Raw genomic sequence first — 24,951 nt, 5'->3', positions numbered from 1 at the left:
CAGTCTAAGGAACACAGTAATTTTCTTTTCCTGTTTTCTGGATTATACTTACTAATTTCTCTCTTCCCATTGGACACATGCTGTATTTTCATAGGAGCTTAGTTCCAAGGGCCTCTTTTTTCCTTCTGCTATGCAGTGTTTTTAGTAATCTTACTGTTTTACAAGTATATACTTACATACCTATTATATGATAACAAGAAGAACAAATTTTTTTTGGTTCATTTTCACACTTTTTGATAGAAATTAAAAATCTTTTCTCCGTCAAAGAAATATTAAGATGCTTGGAGTAGTGTCTTCATTTTTAACTCTGGCATTGCTAGGATATGAGAGATTAAATTTTGTATGTTCTCTGTTTTTAAAGTAATAACTGTATCTAAAGTAATCAGAAAGTAAGGAAACATATTTCCACGCATACTTAAATTAGTCAAATGACTTAGGAGAAAGTTGAACTGAAATCAAAATAAACCTGCAGCTGGTTTTTGCTGATCTTCTCAAAATGGTGCCATGGCTTTTGGAACATTCCACACATTTTCAGGTTAGGCATTTCTGGCTTTCAAACAAGACCAAAATTAGAATTATTGAAGGAACCATGACACAAGCAGTTTTTCCACAATATTTTTAGCCTGATTGCAAGCAGATTTCATGGGAATTTAGTGACTGAGTTCATTCCGAAATTTACTGTACCATTCAGAAAATTTGTTCTATTTTGCCAATCCTTACAGCCAAAATGTAGGCCATGGAAATTTTTTAATTCTCCCTTTACTGATCAAGCTTGTAATGATATCTATTCCTTGTGTAGAAATTAGATACTCATGAGTATGGAAGATGACTTCTCCCTGAATTAGGATTTAAAAAAGGAGATACTATATAAAGGAACTTGACAGTGCAGTAATAGCAGCAGGAAACTGGGAGGTTTTTAAAAAGCAGATGCTCTTGTGAACCAAAACACAAGTTCTGAAGGCTCTGAAATGTTCATGATAAATTTAAAAATACTTGAAATCCGAACACTTTCTCATCTTATTTCATTGAAATTCAAATTATATTAAACTTCCGCTTTAAAATGAACATGCAGATGCTTAGATTTTTTTTTTTTCCTTTGCAACAAAATTACCTTCTGATGAAATTCAGTGAAAGCAAAACACTTAAACTTTAGACAAAAAGTTGACAGGCTTTATCCAGTTCTTTAGAATCCCAATAGAAAATAATTACAGCAGAGATTGCATAGATGTACAAGAAAGCTGACATAGCCTGTGACATTTTGGTTCCATTTCCTGTCTCTAAAAGCTCGGATTTGCACATCTTTATATAAGCAATTAAAGGTATATTTTGACGTGCATGAAAAATATGGAAATGTACTCATAAAGTTCTCATAGGATGCCTTTTGATTCTTATAATCCGTTCAATGAGCATTGAATCATACTTGTAAGTATACTCCTCACTGAATTTTTTCCTCCTAATTTCTCTAATTCTGCAGGGTCATGTGGAAGAGGAGGAAAATTTCTGCAATGAAATTTGAAGAAATTTTTTCACTTTAAGAAAAATATGAAGAAAGGGCATATGGCTATCTTCGTAGCTGCAGTAGAAATTAGACTTCACAATGCTCTTAAAGTAAGTGTCCAGATCTGCATGGTGACAAACCACACTGAGGTTTGTCACTGATCTCTTGTCCTCAGGAACTTCATGATTATATAACAGTATCTTCATTTGTGTTTATAGTCCTGTTTATAGCAATTTATAACTGTTTTAGTATCATCCATGTTTACTGTGGAATTTTTGCCAAAGGAGCCCCCTTGTACTGTCAGAAAAGCCCCTGGGATTCCTGAAGAGTAACTAGACTTGCCTGCAGCCAGCATAAGCCCCAGTCTTCCTTGGCTGTTTCACAAAAGTGGGAACGAAAGCATCTCTGTGCAGCGCCTGAAACTCCTCTGTCACCCCATGTAACATGTTTCAGGAAGCCCTTGGGTTTTTGCCCAGAGACAGATTTTGGATCTGAAACTGCTATTTCTTTAATCACTGAGAGTGGATTTGGCATTTTATGTGTAGTTTATATGATCATAAAATGGAAATCTCTTACCATAAGTATTTTTGTTTGTTTAAGTTAAGAAATGGATGTAATACATCTTATGAAAACACACCAGTGACTGCAAGCAGTTTAAAATGGTCTTATGGAGTTACAAGAGGCTTCTCAGATATGGAACACATTTCAGTCAATCTGTAGGTATTGCTCAAAATTCCTGTGGCCAGAGCTCAATCAGAATTAAAGCTGGCCAGAACTGTGGGGGACAATAAAAAAGTTTTTTCAAATATATTCATGGCAAAATACAGTGTGGCAATGACATCAGCCCATTACAGGATGAGGATGGTCACCTCAAAAACAGGGACATGGACAAGGCAGAGCAGTTTAAAGCAGTCTTTGTCTTCAATACAGATGATGGGCTGAGGCGGGGGTCTCAGTGTCCTGAGCTGGAGCACCATCTCTGTGAGAATAATCAACTAACTCCCAGTAAACCCTGAAGTTGTGTGGGATATGATGCTCCAGCTGGATCCTTACAAATCTATGGGGCCTGATGTGATTCATCCAAGAATCCTCAAGGAGCTAGCTGATGTTATTGCAAAACCCCTCTCAATGATTTTTGAGCAATCTTGGGAGTCTGGAGAGGTCCCAGCTGGTTGGAAGCTGGCAAACACTGTCCCAGTTTTCAAGAAGGACAAGAGATAGGACCCTGGAAACTACAGGCCTATTGGTGTCACTTCAGTGCCTGGTAAAGTTGGGGAGAAGATTATTCTGGGAGGTATTCAAAAACACCTGAAAGGCAGTGCAGTCACTGGTCACAGCCAGCACAGCTTTGTGAGAGGAAAGTCTTGCTTATCAAACCTGATTTCCTTTTATGACAAAGTAACCCACCTGGCCGACCTAGGGAAGCCAGCTGATGTCATCTTTTTGGATTTCAGTATGGCTGTTGATACTGCCTCTCACAGGATCCTTCAGGACAAAAACATCCAGCACACATTGCAATGGGGGAGCAGCTGGCTCGCAGTTTGGGCACAAAAGGGTTATAGTGAACAGGCTGATATCATCCAGTTTCAAAAGAGGGTGATGTCCACTTCCAGATCTCTACCAGTTTGGCTGCATTGTCAGTGAAATAAAATCTGAGTATTTAACACAGAAACTAGGATAGAAAGACAAAAGAGGAGCTGCAGTAAGAGAAATTTGCCCTGGTTTTGTCCAGTCATCCATCTTAGGGAGAATGAGAAATATTCAGTTTTATAGGCTATCCTGGAACTTTTTGTTTATATTTAAAGCCAGGTTGTTTACTAATGTGTACATAGGATGCAGATTCAACTGATATATCATGATAAGAATGTTGGATCCACTGAGAATCTGGAATTAGGTGTTTTTAGGACTAGAAGACTGAGCACATTTTGTTGTCAGACACTTTCCAAATGATAAGATTAATGGTTTATTGTAGCATAACCGGTAAATTCAGATTTGGTACAGAACAGACTGAATAAAGAAGGAAGGAATCTGTTTAAAGATAGTTCTGATAACCTTAAGTAGAATAAGAGTTTTTCTTACTCTTCTTATACTGCAAATTTAACTGTATTTAAAATCTGTGCCAGAGGCTGTGTGAGACCATGCTGCAAAGCAAGTAGACTACATTATTTGGAGAGTTTTGACAAACAACTGATGTCTGCATCTGACTTGGTCTTTGTGACCATGCAGGTCTTTGTGACCATTATGAACGGGCAGAGAGAACTTGCTTAAACTGTGAGTGACAGAATCAGAATATTCAAGCATAACATGAAACTGGATGTTGTATAGAGTCAAACAGTTTTTTTGTCAAGAAAAAAAAAAGGCAGAAATCCTTTCTTCTATCAATTGATTTAAAAAAAAACCCTATGAAGTACAATTCAAGAAACAATGGGAAAGATTTTCCATATAGTCTACATGACAGTAGTATTTTGTATATATTTTGTTCTGGGAGCAGCTATTGTCACTAAATAGGTGTAAATACTTTTAGGAAAGCCAGGACTAAGTAAAAGCTAGAAATGTTTTCAAACATTTGCACTTTGCTGATGCAAATATAACTCCAAAGGGAAATAGTTTGCTGTAACAAGTTCCAGATGTACTTGTAAATGTTACAATGAAAAGGTAATTATGTTGTAAATAGTGGGAATGCTTTTCTTCATCAAAGTGAGAGTTTCTTTATTCCTGGACTCAGTTAGCTGGAATAAGAAATACACACTGGGAAGAACAATTCTAAACCCCTGTTACTGATTCTCTAAATTACTCTTTCCAGGACAATCAGTGTTTACTTCAGACAGATCCTCTTTCTGATGAATGGAAACTCTACACTGAATACGCAGAACACATGATTTTAGATGGGCTGTTCAAAGCTATCAAGTGTCTTCTTCCGTATCTGAATGAAAACACTGAGGCAACATTTAAATCCACTCCTTTATCTGAAGTGCAGCTATTTCTTAATAGCATTGCAATAACTTTTAAACTTTCTTGGGGCTAAATGTCAATGGCAATTTCTATGAAATTATGGGCGAACTAATTAAAACCAGCTATGATATTGCATCACCTGTAGATAGACTGTCAAATACTTTGGAAAAGACCCTTTTCAGTTATTCCTGCTTTTGCTACTTTTATGTTTTTGTTTGTTTGTTTGTTTTTATAAGTGTCATAGTTGATCTTTCCTCTAGGCTACATTAGAATGTAATTGTTTTGCCAGCTGACTCAACCCTATCCAATGGCTTATGCCAAGAAGGCTAATATCTCAAGAGAGGATGTGAGGACTTTTTCCCATCTGTTCCCAGTGAGCTGTCATATTTGACTCTCCATAACCTCTGCTTCTCTTGTTTTATGAATGTATCTGGTCATTTCCATCAGCCACTGGCACATATTTTTAAAATTGTATTGGCTAATTTCTTTTTAACTTCTTCTGGTTCACTTGCCAAATTGAGAGTGGCTTTCTAATACACACTGAAATCTGCAGCTGGATGGACTCTCTTCAAAGCTGGTTCAGGAATTTGCCTTCTACTTTCACTTCTGCATTGTGTACAGGCAATCTTTGGCTTTACAGTGCCTGTTTTACTGAGAATTTGATGTCAACTTCTACATATTTCAGGCTGGGCACTTCTCAAGAACTGCTGATTTCTTTGTGGTTATAGGTTGAATGTTTGCTTTCTTGGTTACTACTTCTCATCAGGACACCTGATACTATTTCTGCTCCCAGATCTGCAAGTATAGCTGAGCTATGTATCTGCAATAATTTTCTTCTCTATAAGCTGTGAAGTTATGTCCATAGATAGCTGACAAAAGTGTTTAGTGAATTACAGTGAAACTATTATGCTAGAAATTTAATGTAAATGCAAGTTTTTGTGCAAGAGTATTTTTGCCAGACTAGCAGGACATGCAAAGTCTTTGTGTAATTTCTTCCTTTTGCAGGTTTTTCATATGTGATGGAAACAAATATCAATAAATAAATATATCAAAATATCACAGTTTACATAGGCAAAAATAGATTAAATATAAATTGGTTACACTGTACAATAGTGAAAAGGAAACAAAGGAAAAAGTTGAACACAATATTGCATTTTCTGGAGCTCTACTGGAAAGTGACACTGATGACCATAAGGATCTGAATCACAGTCCATCTCACTAGCAAGTGCTGTAAGTTAAATCAACATGTTGGAGGATGTGAGTAATAACAAATGCACTGTTTTGTCTCTAGCTGATGACAGTAGGTTCTTTGAATTTTTGATGTTAGTGTGATGCATGAAACAGAAATTATAATACTTGAGAAACAGGTATCCAAGTAGTCATTTCTTATTAAGTTGTTTCAGAGAGCAGACAGGAAACCTGCTGCTGACTGACAAGTTAGAATTGTCATTGCCATCAGTGCAATATCTTGGGTCTTGGCATGTGACTTAGCTTTAAGGATGTCTTTTCTTTCTTGAATTTAATCTTTGTCTCTTCTGCCTTTCCACTTTTGGATGTTTGTTTAGCATTATGTAGATCAGATGGATACTCTGGAAGAAATAAGTCAAGTAGCTATGAAGAAGAGTGACTTGGCCACTGTCTCTGTTCTGGAGCAACACTTTAACAAAGAGTGGTACTCAATGGACTGATGATGAAATTGTATGTGTGGAGCACTTTCTGCTCAGTGGGCAATTTCTTAGTAAAGGGAAGTTGGAATTTTATTAAAATTCTGAGGGTCCAGAATGTTCATGAGACTTACTGCATTTTTCCAGATGATCTGAGCTAAAAAACTCACAGGAAGCATACGATTTTGATTTGGCAAACAAGTACTGAAAATGTCTCAATTCACCCCTGCCTCAAAATTAAAAGGTTTTTCTGTACATAATCTAAGGTAGGTTAAATCCCTCTACTATAAAAATCCACAGAGTAATCTTAGCTTTGAAGGATTAGGGCACCCCTTTTGTGCAGGTCGGCCAGGTAATTAGCAGTTTAATCACTTTGCAGGTATGCAAGCTATCAGTGTCCTGAGTGCACTAATAATGGCCCTGACCAGCTCCTCCTGGAGCTCCTCCCCACACCCAGGGGACTCCACAGAAGCTCATCCCTGTGGCCTCACTTTCTTTGAGGTATGGGGTGTTCCAGTCTTGCAGCCTCCCCTCAGCTCTGCCCCTGGGGTTGCTTGGACCTGGCTCTGGACCCCTGCTCCGGGTGTGCTCTCCTCGTGGACCCCACTGGCTGTGTGCTCTTGCTTGCCCTTATCTCTGTCTCTCTTACCATCCTGGCTGTACTTGCTGGTGGAACCCAGGATCTGTTTCACTGCTGACTGTGTCTGGGGCTATTGATGAACGCCTGGCACTGCTGCCATGCTTAAGGCCCTCTGGGACTGGGCCTTTGGTTGATGAGGGTGTTTCTGCTTGGAGAAATGATGAGCATGTGCCTGTTTGCACACAGAGGTACAGGAATGGTGCAGAGATGGTACATGTGAATTGGAGGCAATCCTCTTGAAAATATGAACCATATTCTTTAATGTAACTTTAATTAGAGAAGTGTTGGCAGACCAAAAACTGAGGCAGTAAAAATAGCACCATTATAATGTTTGATTTTTTTCAGTGTTTAAAACACTGGTTCTTTATGAATCAGAGTTTTGCTATCAGCCTGATTTTTCCAAGTGACTAAATGTGTTTCTGTAGTTATTTTTTCCCTACCATCATTTGCAGGAAATGTGAAGACATACACTGCATATGAAAATGAGGACTCTTACCCAATAATTTCTTTACTATTCATTTCTAATCTGTCATGCCTCTTAATGCAGCTGAAAAAATCAACTTCACGTGTATGGAAATATCCATTTTGATGTACAATTTATAGACAGGTATTTCATTGTGTTCTTATTTACACATTGTCAGAGGATTGCTAGTGTTTATTAAACTTCTAGCCACTTTCTTCAAATAGTGATAGGAAACTTTTCTCAGCAATATAACTTGCAAGGAGGTAATGAGGTTCAGCTGTGTCACAGGATTGTGGAATTAAGTTGGATGAGATTCAGAGTAAACACAGATGTTTGCAAAAGCCCCATGTAACTTTTTCAAAACAACATCAAGGGAAAAAAAATTATCTTTGTGTATATCTTTGCCTTTTAATTACTGTGTCTAATTACACTGTTTTGAGTGAGTCCATGTCCATATTGAACTAGACTTGTGGCTGACCTTTTTGTCAGCAAGAGGCATAGCTGGTAGAGCAGATGAGCCTTTGGGATGTCTGACAGGAATGTAAGGAATATGGCTCTATTTTTTTTCATCAGACTGGGTTCAAGCACACCCTTGTTAAGAGCTAAGCAGGTTAAGCAAAATGACTTGACATGTTTGGGGTTTACTAATACATTCAGTTGTCACTATGTGTATTCTTGTGCCTTTCTTATAGGTGGGTCAAAAGACTATATTTATCAAACTATTTTATCATGAGTTTCATCACTGAGGTATTTTTTGTGTTGCTGAGTATTATTTCAAAATTTAATATACATAAACATTTTCTAACTAGAAAATGTAGAATATTGTAAAGAATAATCTTTAATCTTTCCCATAAACTGCATTTAGCAAGTTTTTCTGTGTAGAGAGTCTATCTTTGTCACTGCATAAGAACAACGGGGAAGGAATTACACAAACTCAGCTAATATTTTTCAGAAAAAGGGAATAAGCAGGGAAAGTTGGGGAGAATGAAATTATATGTGTTTGTGTCGGGGGGGTGTTGGCTCTACAAACTGACAAACAATATCTACTTGTAACGTGGTTAGGAATTACCTGAAACATGGAAGAATCTTAAAAAGATTGACTTCACTGTAAAGCTTGAAGCGGTACCTCTACAGTCCAAAGAAGTGTTGGTTATCAGAACAAAATGTGTACTTTTGGAGGTGAGATCAGTTTTGTGCTCTGAACCAAATGATTTTTCATTTTTTGTTCTGATAACAAGCTGGAGGCAAGCTTCACTGAACTGAGAAATTGTCAACTCTTAGAAAAGGCTGTTGAAAGATAACAATTCTATGTTTCTGCGTAATGTATTCTGAATGAATCTGATAATTTAAAGCCCACTCCACCAAAATGGGAGTGATGCTTGTGTCCTCTTTATCTTCAATTATGTCTAATCTGTTTCTAATTTAAACATGATAATGCTGTTGTCAGATCAAATATAGATTTTAAATGTTTTATTCTTCTCCATTGGCAATGTTTTAAATGTATGTGGGCTCTTAAATGTCTGCGGGCAGTACTGACTGAGTCTATAAAAGTTTTAGGTAAATTTAAAGTAAATAAGAATGCTTAAAAGTGAAATGGCTCACAGTTCATGAGATGGAACATATTTAATGAATGGCAGCTAAGGAAAACAATCTCCATGGATTACCTGCTTAACCTCTAAGGAACCCTAATTCAATAAGTTGTATCTTTCAGGTGAAACAGTATGGGGTTAGAAACAGATGTTTTAAAAACAAAAGTGTCCTTTAAGCTTGTTACTCAAGTATTTTCCAGGATATAGATAAATTAAGAATAACCATGATTTTATGAACTGTTACGATATATCTGTCACTGTCAATATCTTGGAGTACCAATCAGAATTTCAGTCAAAATAAAAACTGCATCAACATGATTTATCAAGGTATATTCCCAAGTACTCCACATTCCAACAACAAAAAATGTAACAAAAAGAGCTTTCCCAACTAGACATACATTTTTGAGAAAGTGAAACTAATCTGAGTACATTGCATTTTGAATCTCCTTTCTCATAATCTCTGCATTAAGGAGGATTCACATGTTTCAAATAAAACAGCTGATAAATTATTTAAAAGAGGATGTTTTTCTCCTCCATGATCAAGAGTTAAATGAAGAATCCACCTGTATTTTTTGAAAATTCAGTTAACGAAACATTGAAATGATTCTAAAATATATTCTGATTGCAGGCTGATTATGAAGTTTGGTCTTAAGTTAAAAGTAATTTCTTTATTTGTGCTTTCTCCTCATCCTTGGATTTGTCACTGGAGTGTTGTTTGGGTATATGGGGCTCAGCGACTGCCAAATTGATAAAAATAAGGTGAGAGATGGTGATGTGTGTGCTGCAGTCCCATTTTATGTTTACTTGTTTTGGGGTTTTAGGAGGGTTGGGTTGGTACAGAACAAATGTTCAGTTTTGTGTAATCTGCTAACTTGCTGAGGCTGCACTCAATCTCACTGTCTGTGCCATTGGTAAAATGTTAAAAACCACCAGTCCCAAGGCAGAGCCCTGAGGGACACCACTCACCATCAGCCTCCACATGAATGTAGAGCCACTGACCATAACCCTCTGTGCCCATCCAGCCCATTCCTTATCCACTGAGTAGTCCACCCTTTGCTTCCATGGCCATTTCCAATTTGGAGATAAGGGTGTTCTGTGAGACTGTGTTGTGGGCTTTACAGAAGGTTAGATTGATGGTATCATTTTGTCTTCCCTCACAGAAAGCCACCACAGTGGTCAGGCACAGTTTGTCATTAGTGAAGCTGTGCTGGCTGTCTCAGATCATCAACTTTTTTTGTACATGTTGTTTTATTGTAATATTCACCTTGTCTGGGCTTGCATGAGCTGTAATGGAAACATATATGGAAGGAAACTCTTTATAAAGAGAATCTTAATTTGCGGCATCATTCTTGTGATTTCCAAAAAATAATCCTAAATCCTGCATAAGAAGACTTTACTACCATTTGGCATTGAAAAGCAATGCTATGAGAAAGTGTCAAATTATTCTGAATGACTTCACATTTTCATATGGAAAACAGCAGTGCTGAAAAAGAAAAATAAATGCCATTAGGATGCCAGTAGCTAGTAATCCAGGAACCTGACTCCTTAGCTGTCAGATATTTCCTCTGAATTCAGAGGGAATTGGTCATGGCCTGTCACTGCAGAACTGAGCTCAGGTCATTGTGTTATATTGTGATATGTCTAGATAAAAAAGAACTGTAATAGCTTAAATTTGGTCCAGAGTTCCCAAGAGCTGGGGTATGTCAAGCCTATGTGGCTATGCTGCTGCAACTTTTTCACAGAAAGAGTCCCTAGATTTCATAAAGTTTAGCTAGAAATTTTCTGCTGAATATTAACTTAAACATTCAATACAGATTTTGAATATAGTTATTAACATTCATATAATGGACTATATCTGCTGTAAACTTACTTTTATCCCTTTGCTTATGCAAAAGATTCACACATTTGTGTGCCCAAGGATCCAATCATAAACAAAAATAACTGAGAAAGGGTGTTGCTTGTTCAAATTTTGCATAGATAACTTTTGCAGCCTAATCTGGGTGATTTTGAATGACAAACTCAGGATATAAAATTATATACGTACACTTAGAGAACAAAGGTGGTGTTTAGCCTTTTATTTATAATAAAGCAGCATAAAATTATATTAATTTTTATTATGGCAATAGTTCTCTTTTTGTGTCACTGCCTTATACCTGTCCTTCAGTGCTAAATATACAAATTGGTTTGCTCCTTTATTTACCTGGAAAAAGCTCATTTGACTGGTTTGCTCAGCAATGGTCTCATTGATTGCACTGTTAAGAGCAAAGCAGATACCTAAGTGTGACATACTGAGGATAGCAATTAGCTATGTGGATAGGAATGAAAAGACCATTATTCAAAACAGGAATAAATTTCTCAAATTTTGCCCTAATATCTTGTGTAATTCAAGTAGGTCTTAGCGGTTCATTTCTACAGGGTTAAATGCAGCTATTAATCTCTAATTAAACAAATGAACAAGTGAAAAACTCACTTGGGACCCCCAAAAGCAGAATTGTTTCAAACAAGTTTCTTAATGTTTATAATTCTCTCAACGTATCCTCCTCTTATCCCTTACTGTATTTGAAATATTCTCAATTGTCTGCCACTTCTGTTGTTAGGCTGGAGAGCAAGCTGTCCAGATGAGAGATTACCTGCTTTGCCTTGCTTTTATATTAATTTGCAGGCTTCATGATTTTAGAAGTGTGTGTACAGGTATATGTCTAAATACATATATGCTTATACATTTGTTTATAGTGGCCTAATTGACGAGTCCAGCAATTTTCTGTGAAGTGTTGACAGCGAGCAGACCTTTGTTTGCAGAGAAAAAGATGTGATCATCAGTACATTGCAGAGGCCCAGCACTCAGAGTCCCCTATTAGCTTTGTGCATTACTGACCTCCACAGGCATTTCAGGGGAAGACACAGCAGGGAGATGAAGGTCAGTACAGAAAGTGTTACTGCTTTTGCAGGCAAGTATTGTGTATTTAATCATTGCCTTATACCATTTTTGCATATCAGGCTGGGCTGTTCTTTCTGGTAAAATTATTGGTCTGTAAGAATTTTTTTCTTATTTCAGTCTAAGGGTCAGTGATAAAGAGTGCTGTCAGGTTCCACTGTTGCTCTGCATGTCACTGGCTCCATGTCACACTATACTTCAAAACCCAAGTGAAGCTGTCATCACATCAAAGTTCTCTGGGTGCCACTGCATCCAGACCAAGACACGGTTGTGTGCATTATTCTTCTTCATTGGTTCGCACCAAGTTTGTCTGTGTATATGAAAGCCAGATTTGAAGGTGTGATGAAACATGAGTAGAACCCCTTCCTGTCCCATTCCAACAGCTAGATTTAATCTTTATTTTCTGTTTGCATAGAATTTATTATTAGTTAAGCAAAGTGATGTGATAGTCATTGATGCAGGTGTGTTTATATTTTGAATACAGAAAGGCTCTTCCTTATCTATTCACACCTTTAAAAGTAAAGTGAAGGGAGTCAATATTTCCTCAGCATCCAAATTTAGACTACAGGAAATCCTTGAAGCAGAAGAGAACGTTTGAGTTTGAATAGGCATCCAAAATTTTTTTTAATTGAAAAATTCTTTGATTATCTGAAAATGTAAGTTTATTGCTTAGGTAACTGAAAAAAAATAGAGCAGGTCTAGAATCTTAGTGAATTTTCTGATACTTCTTTAACAGCAAATACACTGCTTTCTAAATTTTAATATTTTTTATATCTTAAGGATGATTTCATGGTGACTGGGGGCCACCAGGTGTAGAATCCAGCTTACCATGACAATGGGCACTGGGCAGCACTTCTGTTGGCTCGCAGGCTGTAGCATTGACCAGAGGTACCTTTTTATACAGTGGAACCCTAAAGACTTGGCCTGTCTATTGAAGGACTCCCACAAATTTGTAAATGTGTTATTGGAACTGTAGCTCATTTACACTAATACTGATGGAGAGCATAAAAATCTTGGTAGGGAAACACACAGACAAAGCTTTAAAATTAATTTTTCAGGGCAGAATTGCTGGTTTTTATTGGACAAAATGAGGAAATCAACTTATTGATCCGACTCTATGCTCTTCATCTTTTATTCTAAAGAAATAAATACAATCCATGCCTGTATGGTTGCATGACCCTAGTTAAGCAAACTTTAGATGAGCTCTTAGTTGTTTATGGTACTAAAGCCACATAAGCGTGCCTTATCAGCAACAAAGTAATGCAGGTATAAGCTGCAATAGAAAAAAAAGTATTGATGGAGTATTTTGTAGTAGGCTTTAAGTGACTGCAGAGTATTCCATTTTCCAGGGCCATGCTACTGTCATGTGTTGCTGCAAATGTCTGGCTTGATTCCCAGGCCTGTGGCTCAGTTCTTGAATGGTCAGGGTGAGGAAGCACCCCAGAGTTATGGGAATGTGTCTTAAACAAAACAGACTCTGGGTATTCATCATGCTTAGCACATATTCAGAATGAATATCTGAGGAAGGAACTTTGAAATAATGCCTGTTTGGGTTTTTGCTCAAGTTTTCTGAATCTATGAACTCTTCTCAAGTGGCCTAAGAAAATATATTAAATTATTTTGTCTGTGAACTGAACAATATTACAAACTGAAGTCTTAGACTTCTGACTTAGTTTAATTCACTTGCATAAGAAAGCACTAGTAGTTCATTACCATAACCCTCCTTTGGATGGAAATGCATTAGTGGTGTCTGCACGAATAAGAAATGAAGAGTAGTGAGAAGAAAAAGCCTCACTCAGTACCATGTGAACCCACAGTGTCTGCCTCAATTTGTACCTTTTCAGTATCTGACAGTGAATGATAACATTATTGCAATGGTATTTACTGGCACTGCTGGAGTATGGGGTCTGTCATTTTTTTCTATTCTGAATTGTTGCGCATGGCTTTAAAAAGTGCCCAAGGCTGAAATGTGTTTCAGAGGTTGTCAAGGAGGAAACAAAGTGATTTTTTCGCTACTTTTTATGAAATTCGGCAAAACAATTTGAAGCTGGAGGAGTTCCAAATCTAAATGCACGTTATTATGGATTCAGATGGATAAGATGGTTCCTGGTGGGGATAAGTTTGTCATAGTGTCTTTCAGGAAATTATACAACTGTCTTTCATTTTCTTCTATATTTCTTCAGCCTAAAGAAAGGAGGTTTCAAAATGGCCATTTAATAATCCCCAAGAAGAATAACCTTTGCAGCAGTCCTATTTTGTAACATAAGAACTATGAAAACCTGGCCTTGGATGGATTATAACAGAATCCTGTCTATTGACTTATATTTTATGATTAAGTCACTAATCTGGCATCCAGCTTTACTTGCATTTGTTCAGAATGACAGGAGTCCCTTTCAGTGGTCATCACAGATTTCTCTTTTCATCAGCTTTTCCTCAGAGGTAATTGCAGCTGTACACAAGCCATTCAGTCTCCAAAAGAGGACAAAATTTATTTTAATGTCCATGAGTGCACAGTTACCTCAGAGATGAAGTTATTGTTGTGGAAGAATAGGAAAAGCTCCTGCTCTGATGAAACAGAGTGCCTGACAAGATTATGAAGCAAAAGATCTTCCTTATTTTTTATTTATATATTTTTACATGAACAAAACATTGTTCATTTTTTTAAAATATAAATTCATTTAAGCCTGAACTCATTTTACAGAACCCAAATATTTTGTAAAGTTTATTTCTAATACATTCTATTGGTTTTAGTATCTTGTACCATAAAGATTTTTGCTGCTGCAATGGAATTGCTGTCACTGTAAATGGGAGTGTTGCAGCTAACTGGCTTTTGTTAATGAAAATTTTTGATACTCATGAGGTATTTGAAGTTTTGAATTCAATGAATCATTAGTCCCAAAGCAAAAACATATGTTTCTGCATGTTAGATGGACTTTTTTTTTTTTACATTCTAGTCTACTGGTTTACATGTGGAAGGTACTTATAATTGTGGTTATACATCATCTTCAGATGTCTCCTAGAGCTGTTTGCATAGTGGAGTAATTTCTCAGGAATAAAGTCACTTCACACTGGTGTAGAGCATCCAGACAGTGAGTTACTTACAGTAGCTGTAATGCAACCTTCTTTACTAAATATATATTCCAGGTGATTTTTTCAAGAGAGAACTTTTGGGATTTTTTTTCCCCCATTAATATTAATTCCACTAAAAGATACAGTTTTATTTTGAGTCCTTGCTTATACTATAGCAGCAAAATACTGTATACTTCTCTTTCAGTTTCCCTGAGTATCAAACATTTACCTAAATTGAATTTTCTTTGGGAATCTTGAGACAAATTCAGCCAATGCATTTTTTATTGTAAGAGAGATATATCTGCTTATGTCAGGTTTGAGATTTAGTTTTTTCTATTTTGTTACTTGCACACCTCTCATCCATTAATGGTACTAAAAAGATATTGAATAAGTGAACTATTCCTATTTATGGAATTTTAATACTTTAGAAATGTGTTTTTACTTTGAAAACAAACAAATAAATCAAACCATAAAGTTAAGGATTCCTTCCCTATAACAAACAGAATTCTAGCACAAAGGATAAAAATCCTCTTAGATTACTTTTCAGCATCAGTATGTTTTAAATGTTGAAACTCATATTGTTACATTTGTATACCATACATATTCATAAATATTCACCTGCTGATGAGTTGGAAACCATGGGCATTGCTGAGAATGTAGTAGAAGCTGTTTGTTTATTTTTTAAATTTTATAGACAAGTATTAAAGATTGGATGAAAACCCCATGGAAACAAATAAATGATGAGCACATGGAGATGGAGCTCAGAAGATTTGCAAATGTGATCATTTCCCTAATGAACAGTGTTTCGCTACTTGAAATAATCTCTCGTGTTCTGAGTACTCTGCATTATGTAGGAGACTGTAGCTTGTTAAATTCCCTTCATTAGAGGGTTTTTGAACTCAAAGGATTAAAAAAATTGGGGAAACGAGTATTACAGGATTGAACTCCCAAATCTCAAAGTACTTCTGAAAATATCCCTCTGAGTTTATTTTTTCTTCCATAACTAGCAAATTACCCAGCTGGCTTTCACATAAGATTCAGAAGTTAAATTCCAAGATGCAGTCACTAACCTGCTTGCTTCTTTAGTGCTTCTGTCATTTTGTTCCCAAAGGTCTGCTGTGTAAGAAATGAAGACCTGTCAAAGCATTAGGACATGGGATATGCACTGTTCAATCAAGGATTAAGCATCTGAAAAGAGCTGAAGTTTAAGAAATTAAAACTTCGTGTAATTCAGAACCCAGCATTTATGGGCACAATAGTCTTTGTGTTCTACATTTGCAGAATTTTGGATAACTTTATTCCTGCAATGTTTGTACCTTATTTCTAAGGCAAAGTTTGTCAGCTGTATAAGACATGGAGGACTTTTGCATTGTATAGTTGCACAGAGGAGCTGTGAGATAAACAGAAATGTATAGCTAAAACAGTAGGGAAATGGCAGTAAAAAGAGATAGATGCACATAATGGTGAATGTAAACTAACATCGTATCATTGGCTTATAGGAATTAAATATCACCTGGACATGTAGGTACACAGTTTGGGGTAATTGGGAGTGGGGCTGTGGCTGAGCCTCATCCCTAATGGGCAACAGCTGTGAGAAGCAGGTGAACAGCATTGAAAGCAATGAGCCATGGAGCACTGACCTATCACCAAAGGGAGCAGAGGGCACACAGGTGCAATGGATCAACATGAGGGGTATGAAAGGTTGAGCTAAAGAATAAGAAGGGCAGATGCCTGGAGCCTTCTGATGAGGTATGGTGTTACAATTTTTTTTTTTTGTCTTGTATTGTGATATTCTGTGTATCGTGGCCATTTCAACTGTGACATATGCTGTGGTGTATGGTGCAATGTGGACACATAATAATCCAGAATCTGTTAGGTGTCTCTCTATTCGCTCAGGAGGTGAAGGAACTGCTAACTTAGAACCAACAAGTGTAGAAGACAATAACTGTCATTCTTTCCTATCTTAAAAATTTCTCTGTGTGTTGGGGACTTTTATGAACTTAAACAAACTTAACATTGTCAAACTAGATTAGTTTGACAAATGTTGCAAAGCAATTTATATAGATGAAAATTTTACTTTGCTTTGGGGCAGAAGGATGAGGTCACTGAGTATTTGTACAATATAGGGTAACATCAAAGTGGAATTGAAGAATGTCTCAGTGGCTGGGGCACTTTCTAAAGGCTGATGAGACAATGGCTGAGATCTCTTGGGGGAAAAAACTGAATGGGAGTCTATCATATGCTTTTGTTTGAGTGTAACTCTTTGAGTACCAGCTGTTTGAACAAAAACTGTCTACTGAATTTTACACCAACTTTTTATAGGTTTTGGTTTCCATGGGAAATGCTTTCCTACTGTATATCTTGATATCTCCTAATCTTTCTAAATATAAGAAATGTATTCACTCCTGTGGATAGGAAAGTGCTACTAGCTCTACTTTACAGCTGGGAACTTGAAAGCTCTGTGATTCTTTAAATGACACCTTCAGAGCTTTTGTGAAAGCAAATCTCCTAAATCCTGGCCAGAGCTCTCAATGTTGGTATATCCCTTCTTGGAAACAAACACTCAATTCCTAATTACATGTCTGCTGTCACCAGTGCAGTGAGTTAATTTCAAATCCTCTTTATAACCTTAATATCTTATTAAAGCAATGTAATGTTCAAGGAACTTGTTAGAAATTGGCAGACCAAAAATATTTTGCATAAGCGAGTTGGAAAATATTGTGATAAAAATAATATTAATCCATCTGGAGAAAAGATGTCCTCACTGGTGAATCGTTTATCAACAAAGTCATTTTGTTATGTGCATGCTTCAGATGTGCATGTTCCTTATTTTGAAGGGTGACCAGGTGTGTCTGTATGCTCAAATGGTTTAACTTGTATTTCAGCAAAACAGGATTTGTTCTGCTACATAGAGCTGTTTTGCAGATTAGAATTTCAGGCTTGAGACTTTAGAAATACCAATGAAAATGACCTTAAAACAATGGAAATACTTTCATTTTTACAGCATCTTTTGTCTGATGTCAAACACCTGTTTAGAGAGTAAGGTTATATAGAAAGATTGCAGTATAGAAAATAGAAGAATGACTTGGCTCCATTTGGCTCCATTCATTTTGTTCTACTTTGGTTTAGTTTCCTTCAATGACAACTAATATTTCTAAGATGTCTACTATAGTAGTTCTAAAAATAGTTCTAAAAAGAGCTATTACCAGAAGGATTCTATGATCCCTGGGGAAGGTGGGAGTTCCACTTCTTCTCCATGATGTCACTTCCTCTGCAGTTGGTTTACTGAAAATCATTTCTGAGGGCAACCATTCTGAGCAGGGAAACTTTTCATCCTAGATAGTTGTGTTCTTTCGTCACTGTTTTTAGCCAAATGAAAATTATTCTAACTGTAGGCTTCTTCAACATCTATCAACAGATTGCCAAGTACTTAAGTTATTTGACAATGTTACCAAAATTTGGTGACAATAAGAGCCTGGTAGAATAAACAGTGGTTATGTGTACTCTTCAGTGCCCTGTGTTTTGCGAAGGATGTGTTAGATTACTGACTAGTGTATTTCCTTGCCTGATGTTCTGCTGAATTGAAAGATATGAAGCAAATAATTCTGCAGACCTTAGTCTCCGTGTTCAGACCATGTTATCTGTTACATCCACTGAGAAGCTCAGTGGATCCTGAGGTCATAGTCAATTAGGCAGCATTGAGGAGAACTCAGGGGAAAATGGGTATCTTTGTTGTCCATTCTGTTAACCCAGAACCTTTTGCTAATTGTACAAAGCATGGTTATTGTCTGTATTCTTTTTTGTCTCCCCTTGAGGCTCACTGAAGTGTAATTTTATGTAAGGATGATGGAAAGATTGTTGAAGCTGAATTAGAAATCTCAGAATGTAAAGACTTATGTTTCTAATTAAAAGTATCCTTACACACTGGAAATGAAATAATTTAGCCATCTTGAGGAGCCAGCATAACCATAGCCACCTAGGCTTAGGAGCCAGAACAAGTGTGTCCTGAGGTTTAGACAGAATTGCCCGACATGCAGCCTAGGCTCCTGAGAGGAGTAGGAAGGTTGGATGATCAAAAATAATTAGTGAAATTTTTCCCCTCAAAAAACACCCAAACAAACAAGTGAAAGAAACCCAAAAGACATTAACATTTTCTGTGGGAAAATGATACTTTGGATAAACTTCCTGTCAAGAAAAGCAAATGAAACCATATATTTTCAACCAAAAGTAGCAGCTGAGTCATTACTGTAGCGTGGCATAAGGCAGAGGTCCCTGTAACCAAGTAGCTCCACAGCTCACGCTGTTGATTCCCTTGGGCCTATACTGGGAACTGCAGCTAGTTTTTTTATTTCCCACTCCACCCCAGAGGAACTTGAATTCCTCTGCTGGGCTGTGTATCCCATGACAAACCATGCTGTCTTCCTGTAGTTCAGCCACTGCTGCCAATAATGGGACGTGATGCAGTCACACAGCAACGTGCCGTCTGAAGTATGGGCTGCCTGGAGAATGTGAGTCATGGAGGATCAGAACTTAACTTAGGACTGTGCAGATGGATGCAGAGATTAATATTGACTCAAAAACTGGAAATTAATATTAACTGAAAAGCTGAAAGATTGTCTTTTCAGACAACTATTTTAAAAAGTTTTATTCTGAAATAATTTTTTAATATAGCTAATAATTTTCATTCTGAAAAAACAATGTCAGACTATTCTATGACATGGAGATTTCATATTTGATCTGCTCAATTTGGAGATAGAGAAGGGAAGAAAAATTAATAAAAAGACAACTGTTTTTCCTTGAGAAAAAGAAAATTGTATTCTCTGAGAGACCCTAATTTCCCTTTAGCACCTGCTTACCAACTTCTCTGTTCTCTTTGTCTTGCTAATGCACTCAAGTGCCTGATCTACAGGCTAGTTTAAGAGTTTTCAAGAGGAAACTAAGAAAAGTCTCACCTTGTTTCCCTCCTGAACTTTGATTCCTACCTCAGCAAATTCAGTCACTTAAAGCACTCATACTTCTGTCTGAACCCAAGGAGCAAAGTGGGCAGGGGAAGGACAGGTTGGATTTTACTTTATCCACGCAGATTTAAACTTTTTCTACGGTTGGTAACTAAGTTAATGTTTTCAGTAATATTCAGGTTGTCTGAGAATAATAAAGTCTTACCCATATGCAACTGCAGGTCAGTCAGCTATAGTGCCATCTTGTCTTTGCTGCTCAACTAGTGATTTTGACTTTGGTATGAATGGATCATTCATTCAAGTGATGAGAGTTAATTTAGCCTTCAGAATAACCCAGAACTCAACCTTTTCAGAGCTGCGATTGTTTCAGCGATGCCAAATTATATGCAATCACTGAGTAATATGAACAGTGATCCACTGCTGTGTCTTTGGATGTAGGCCACCAAAATTGTTCTCTTCATACTGGTAGGAAGCAGGCTAAAAATTCATTATGTGCTGCACATTGTGGAGCGTATGAGCTGTGTTACTGCATAAACAGTATTCTGGGAGAAAATGAAGTTTGGTGATTTTTACCCCATTTTTTGTTCTATAGCTCTTTTCTCCTTTGAGGGAACTCTATGGGTTCCATTTAATGGAAATTCTTTCTCTTGGATTCACAAGCTTTTGTATCCTATTGTTAGAGCTTGGGGAGAAAGGCACAATTGAAGACAAGCATAAAAAATGAGTTATTTTCATCTGTCTCTGTAAATTCACATAAGGTGTGAAGTAGGGCTTTTTCTTCAAAGGAGACTGGGTGAAAAGAGCAGAACACCAAAGGTTTTATTCATAACAAACCTGTGTTCTGAGCAGGCAGATCACAGTGTGTTTTACAGGACTGAGGTCTTTCACAGTGTAACTCGTGTAGCTTAGAGCCTGGGGTTAGGATAGAGGTTGTTCTGTCCTCTGGAGTGCTGAGCTGTAGTCACCTGGCCTGCCCAGGTTCCAGGTCTGTGTGTTTTGCATTTTGCCAGGAAACAGGTTTAGCAAGAAGATCTTCAGAAGCACCATGACAAAGTCTGTGATGTTATTCACACTTACTAATGATTTTTTTTAATTGCTTCTTTAAGATGTTAGAGGAAGTAGTATTTATGTTAGGTAGAATAATGGTGAATTTAGAAGGAACTCTGCAACAATTTTTGCAGAAAAAATTATTGAAGTGGCAGCAGCATGTGAAAATAAACTACTAAATCAGTTAAAACAATTTATTTGATAGATATTGAGACTATGCTGAGGATGTTGAAATCTTCAAGGTTATAGAAGGATGGTTGGAAATCATCTGAAAGTCTGTAATCACAAGCAGGTACGCAAACCTGTTACGCACAAAATGTATAAAAATGGTAATTTTAAACAAAGGCATTAGTCTTATGGTATAAACCACTAAAGTTTCACAGATTGGATTTATAAAATGTAAATGCCAAAATCTAACGATCTCTAGAAAAAATAACACTACTTGCTACTATATCAATCTATTAAGGATGTGTGTTTTCTTTCATCAGTGCAAACATTCCCCTGTTGCAAAGGTGGGATTCTGCATGAACCAGCTTTTCAAAAATCAGTGCCTAAATATCTTTGGCAGGCTCTGTCAGAAAGATTTGTCTTGCAACCATTTAAAAAGCATATATGTGCTTGCTGTTATTTCATAGCAAGTGTTATTTAGAAGGACTGTTCTGGGGTCCCCATCCCCTTCCCTCCCCTCCACCCTCCCAAAAAAAAAATTCCAAAAAAACTATTGTTTTTTTTCAGAAGCATTACTTTGTAAATTAAGATGTCTGGATGCCGGGGAATAAATCTAATTCATAATGACTGCCAGTGGCTTCTAGGGCCACCAAGGTGGGCACTCTGGGCCACCTCCACAGTGTCACCATTCCTGTCAGGTTGGGGAATTACATAGCAGCCTGATGAAGGAAGCTGTTCAGGGATCCTGCTTTTCATGTTCCTCTGACACAAAGAAGCCATCATGACCAAGGCAATCAGGCCCCAGAGAGTTGTTGTTTCCCTCTCCTCCCCAGCCCCTGTATTTCCTGTAGTAAACATAAAGTGTATCGTGACTGGTTTGGAAGCAGAGTTTTGAAGTATATGTGTGATGCTTTAAACATCTAGTAGCTTTCTCATGTGTGCAGTTACAGAGTAGCATTCCAAGTGCAGTATCAGACTAGTATTTATCTGTCCTGAAATTAAGTTCTGGGAACCAGCAGGAAAGTGTATTTTTGTAATTCAGGAGTAAAATTAAAATTGTAAGAAAACAATACCATTATTAGTTTGCAGAAGTTATTTGCTTTGATTAAAAGCACCAATAAATGTGTCTTGGTTCTATAACTGCTCCATTTAGCACTTGACATATAATAGGTTTTTTTCCCCACAGTGTAATATCTCCATTGAAATATAATTATTTTGCAGATTGCTCAACTGAATGCCGTTATAAACATGCTGTTAGGGGAATTCACCCCTGGTGATCATCAGAACATCGTGACAATATGCACAATTGATGTACATGCGAGAGATGTTGTAGCCACGCTTATAGCACAGAAGGTAATTTGTTGCAGAGCAATTACACTAATGCATTTTTAAAAGCATAAAATAAAGAATAATTTCATTTGTTGAAAAGGTATTCTGGTGGCTTATGTATGGCAATGACAGAATATTTTGATTAAATCAATTTTTGTCCCTTTATGTTTTTTGCTTTACGTTTAGCTAATTACATTTACCAGTTAAAGAATTCACATTTAAAAATATATAGATATTTTGTCCAAATATTTTAAAACGTCCATTAAAAACGTATGCTGTAATGTGACAGCAGGTTTCTCAGTAATTTGCCTCCCATTACTGATCTTTTCACAACTAATATAAATCTCACACTTATTTGAGATAGCTAGAAAGCTTAATATATACAAAATATAAGACAGCAATTGTTTCCAGATAGCTTTTGGGTTTTTTCTATAAATAGGTTTTATTTCCCTATCAATCTCTGAGGTGGAGTCTGCACTGCTAACCCTTTCCATGCCTGTCTTCTCTACTGCTGGTACCTATTTATAGTAATTTGCTAGTCCATCTCCAGACTATGAGCACTCAGACAGGAAGGAGGTGGTGAGAGGCACCATGCAATGTCTGCTCCCTTATGCATGGTTAGGCAGGTGAGAGAGCTGTTCTATCCTCCACTCCTCCTGCCTGGAGCCAGCTGACATCCAAGGGGGCACACAGGCCCCAGTTAGAATAAGAAGCTTCATTTCAGAGTCAGAACCTAGAGCTTTTCTGTTTATTCATGAAGAGTAACAAAGGAGAAGAGAAAAACTGTGTAGGTATGAAGTGTGTGTGTAGTGCACATGTATTCACCCATCCTCTATAGCCTGTCATCTTTCTATGCATCTGTTGCATTTGAACATTTACTCACTGTAAAATTCACCTTTTGGCAACACATAGCTGCCAAGATCAAGGATTGTGCTGTTTCTCTGCATTTCCAAACACCCTCCTATCCCCACAATTGTTAGTTCATTATTTTGCTTTATTATAAATCATAATTTTGCTGCAGACCAGACACAGTATTTAGGTTTCTCAGAAATCCAGTCTTTACATAAATGGCCTAAATAAATAGTTCAAGATGAAGACCACAGTGAACTTATGAAAGTAAAAATTGTTTTACTTGAAAGAATGAAATAGAAAAAAAGTCAGAGTAAATTATTTTAGTATGCCATGAAACCTTGTCCAGGACAAAATAGTCTTTTAGCCATTTTAACTGGTATTCTGTAAAACGGAGGGAAAAAAGCAAAGCCAAAAGCAACATGAACAACAAAAAAATCCCTCAACACTTACAGTTGCTGAACAAAATCCATTCTACTGAGCATAATCACTTTGTTGTGGTGTGATGCATAATAGCAGTTGCATCGAAAATTTGCAGCAATTTAAAATATTCTTTTCACTGAAATTGTTTATCCACATTGCCAAAGCCTTTAAGGAAGTACTGATGTTTTTCATATTGTCAGGAGCAGCTGTTCCTATCTGCTGTGGCTGTCTAACCGCTAACTAGGCAGATGGCACACAGTAGCTGAGGTGTGTCTGTTGTGTACAGGATCAACTTTTCTGGCTTATGGGAAGCACAGCTGCCATGCTATTATGATGATGATGATCCTTATGTATTTCAGACATTGGAGGCCTTATATAGAGCTGCATGCTTTGAAGGGGTGATTAGGGTCTTTAGTACACTGAATAAGTACTTAAATAATCAAACTGACAAGCTGTGTGGAAATATGGAATCCCTATTAATGAGAATTTTGGGTAGGGATCGGGGACTCTGTAAAAACTAAGCAAAAATATTTGCCACAGACAGAAACATCTCAATATGATATAGCATGTTAATATCAGTATAAATTCAAAATCAACTAGAGACAAATACATTTATGAATGAATAAATATGTTTTACATAATTAAATCTGGTCAGTTATTCAAAGAACATGCTGTAGAAAATACTGGGTGGTGAAAACTAGAGAAGGCCTAAGAATTTGTCTCAGTTGTCAGAAACTTCATCCACAGAATATTGGAAGCAGCAACACTTCTTTTCCTGTGTCTAGCTTCTAGTAATTAATATATTAATAAAAAAGAGTAGACTCTTTTTTTCCTTCAGAAAAACTACTTTGTTAACATTCTTGTGCAGTGGGGTAGCATAGGAGAGATGCAGGTGACAGTAAGATGTGTCTGGGGCTTAAGGAAGCAATGAAGTGCTGACCAGATGCTGCATTTCCTGTTGATTTAAGGCATTAGTTCATTAGGCCACTAATCAAAACCATGTGCTCTGCTAACAAACCATTTCATCACCTGAGTGTTGGAGCATGCACATACTGTTTCCAACTAACTGGGACCTGATCCAGGTCAATGCAAATTCTACCACCAATTGATGCCAGCAAGAGAAGAGGTTGTCTGAAAATGGTTGTCCTTGTTATTGTTTGTGTCTTCACATAGCTCAGCTGAAAATATTTTAGCCATAAATATTGAATAATTTTATATTTTCTGGATCTTGTTAGGGGAGTTTATGTTCCATAAAGTATCCCTCCTTGTTACAAAATTAAAAAAAATAAAATAATTAGGAGCCCATCAGGTTGATGTGCATAAATGTTTGTTTTTCAGAAATCCCACTGCTAACCTTTATTCTCTAA

Source organism: Geospiza fortis, unplaced genomic scaffold (genome assembly GCF_000277835.1).
Source record: "Geospiza fortis unplaced genomic scaffold, GeoFor_1.0 scaffold112, whole genome shotgun sequence".
Taxonomy (NCBI): Eukaryota; Metazoa; Chordata; class Aves; order Passeriformes; family Thraupidae; genus Geospiza; species Geospiza fortis.
The sequence above is the reverse complement of the archived record's forward strand: the minus strand, read 5'-3'. Positions refer to the sequence as shown.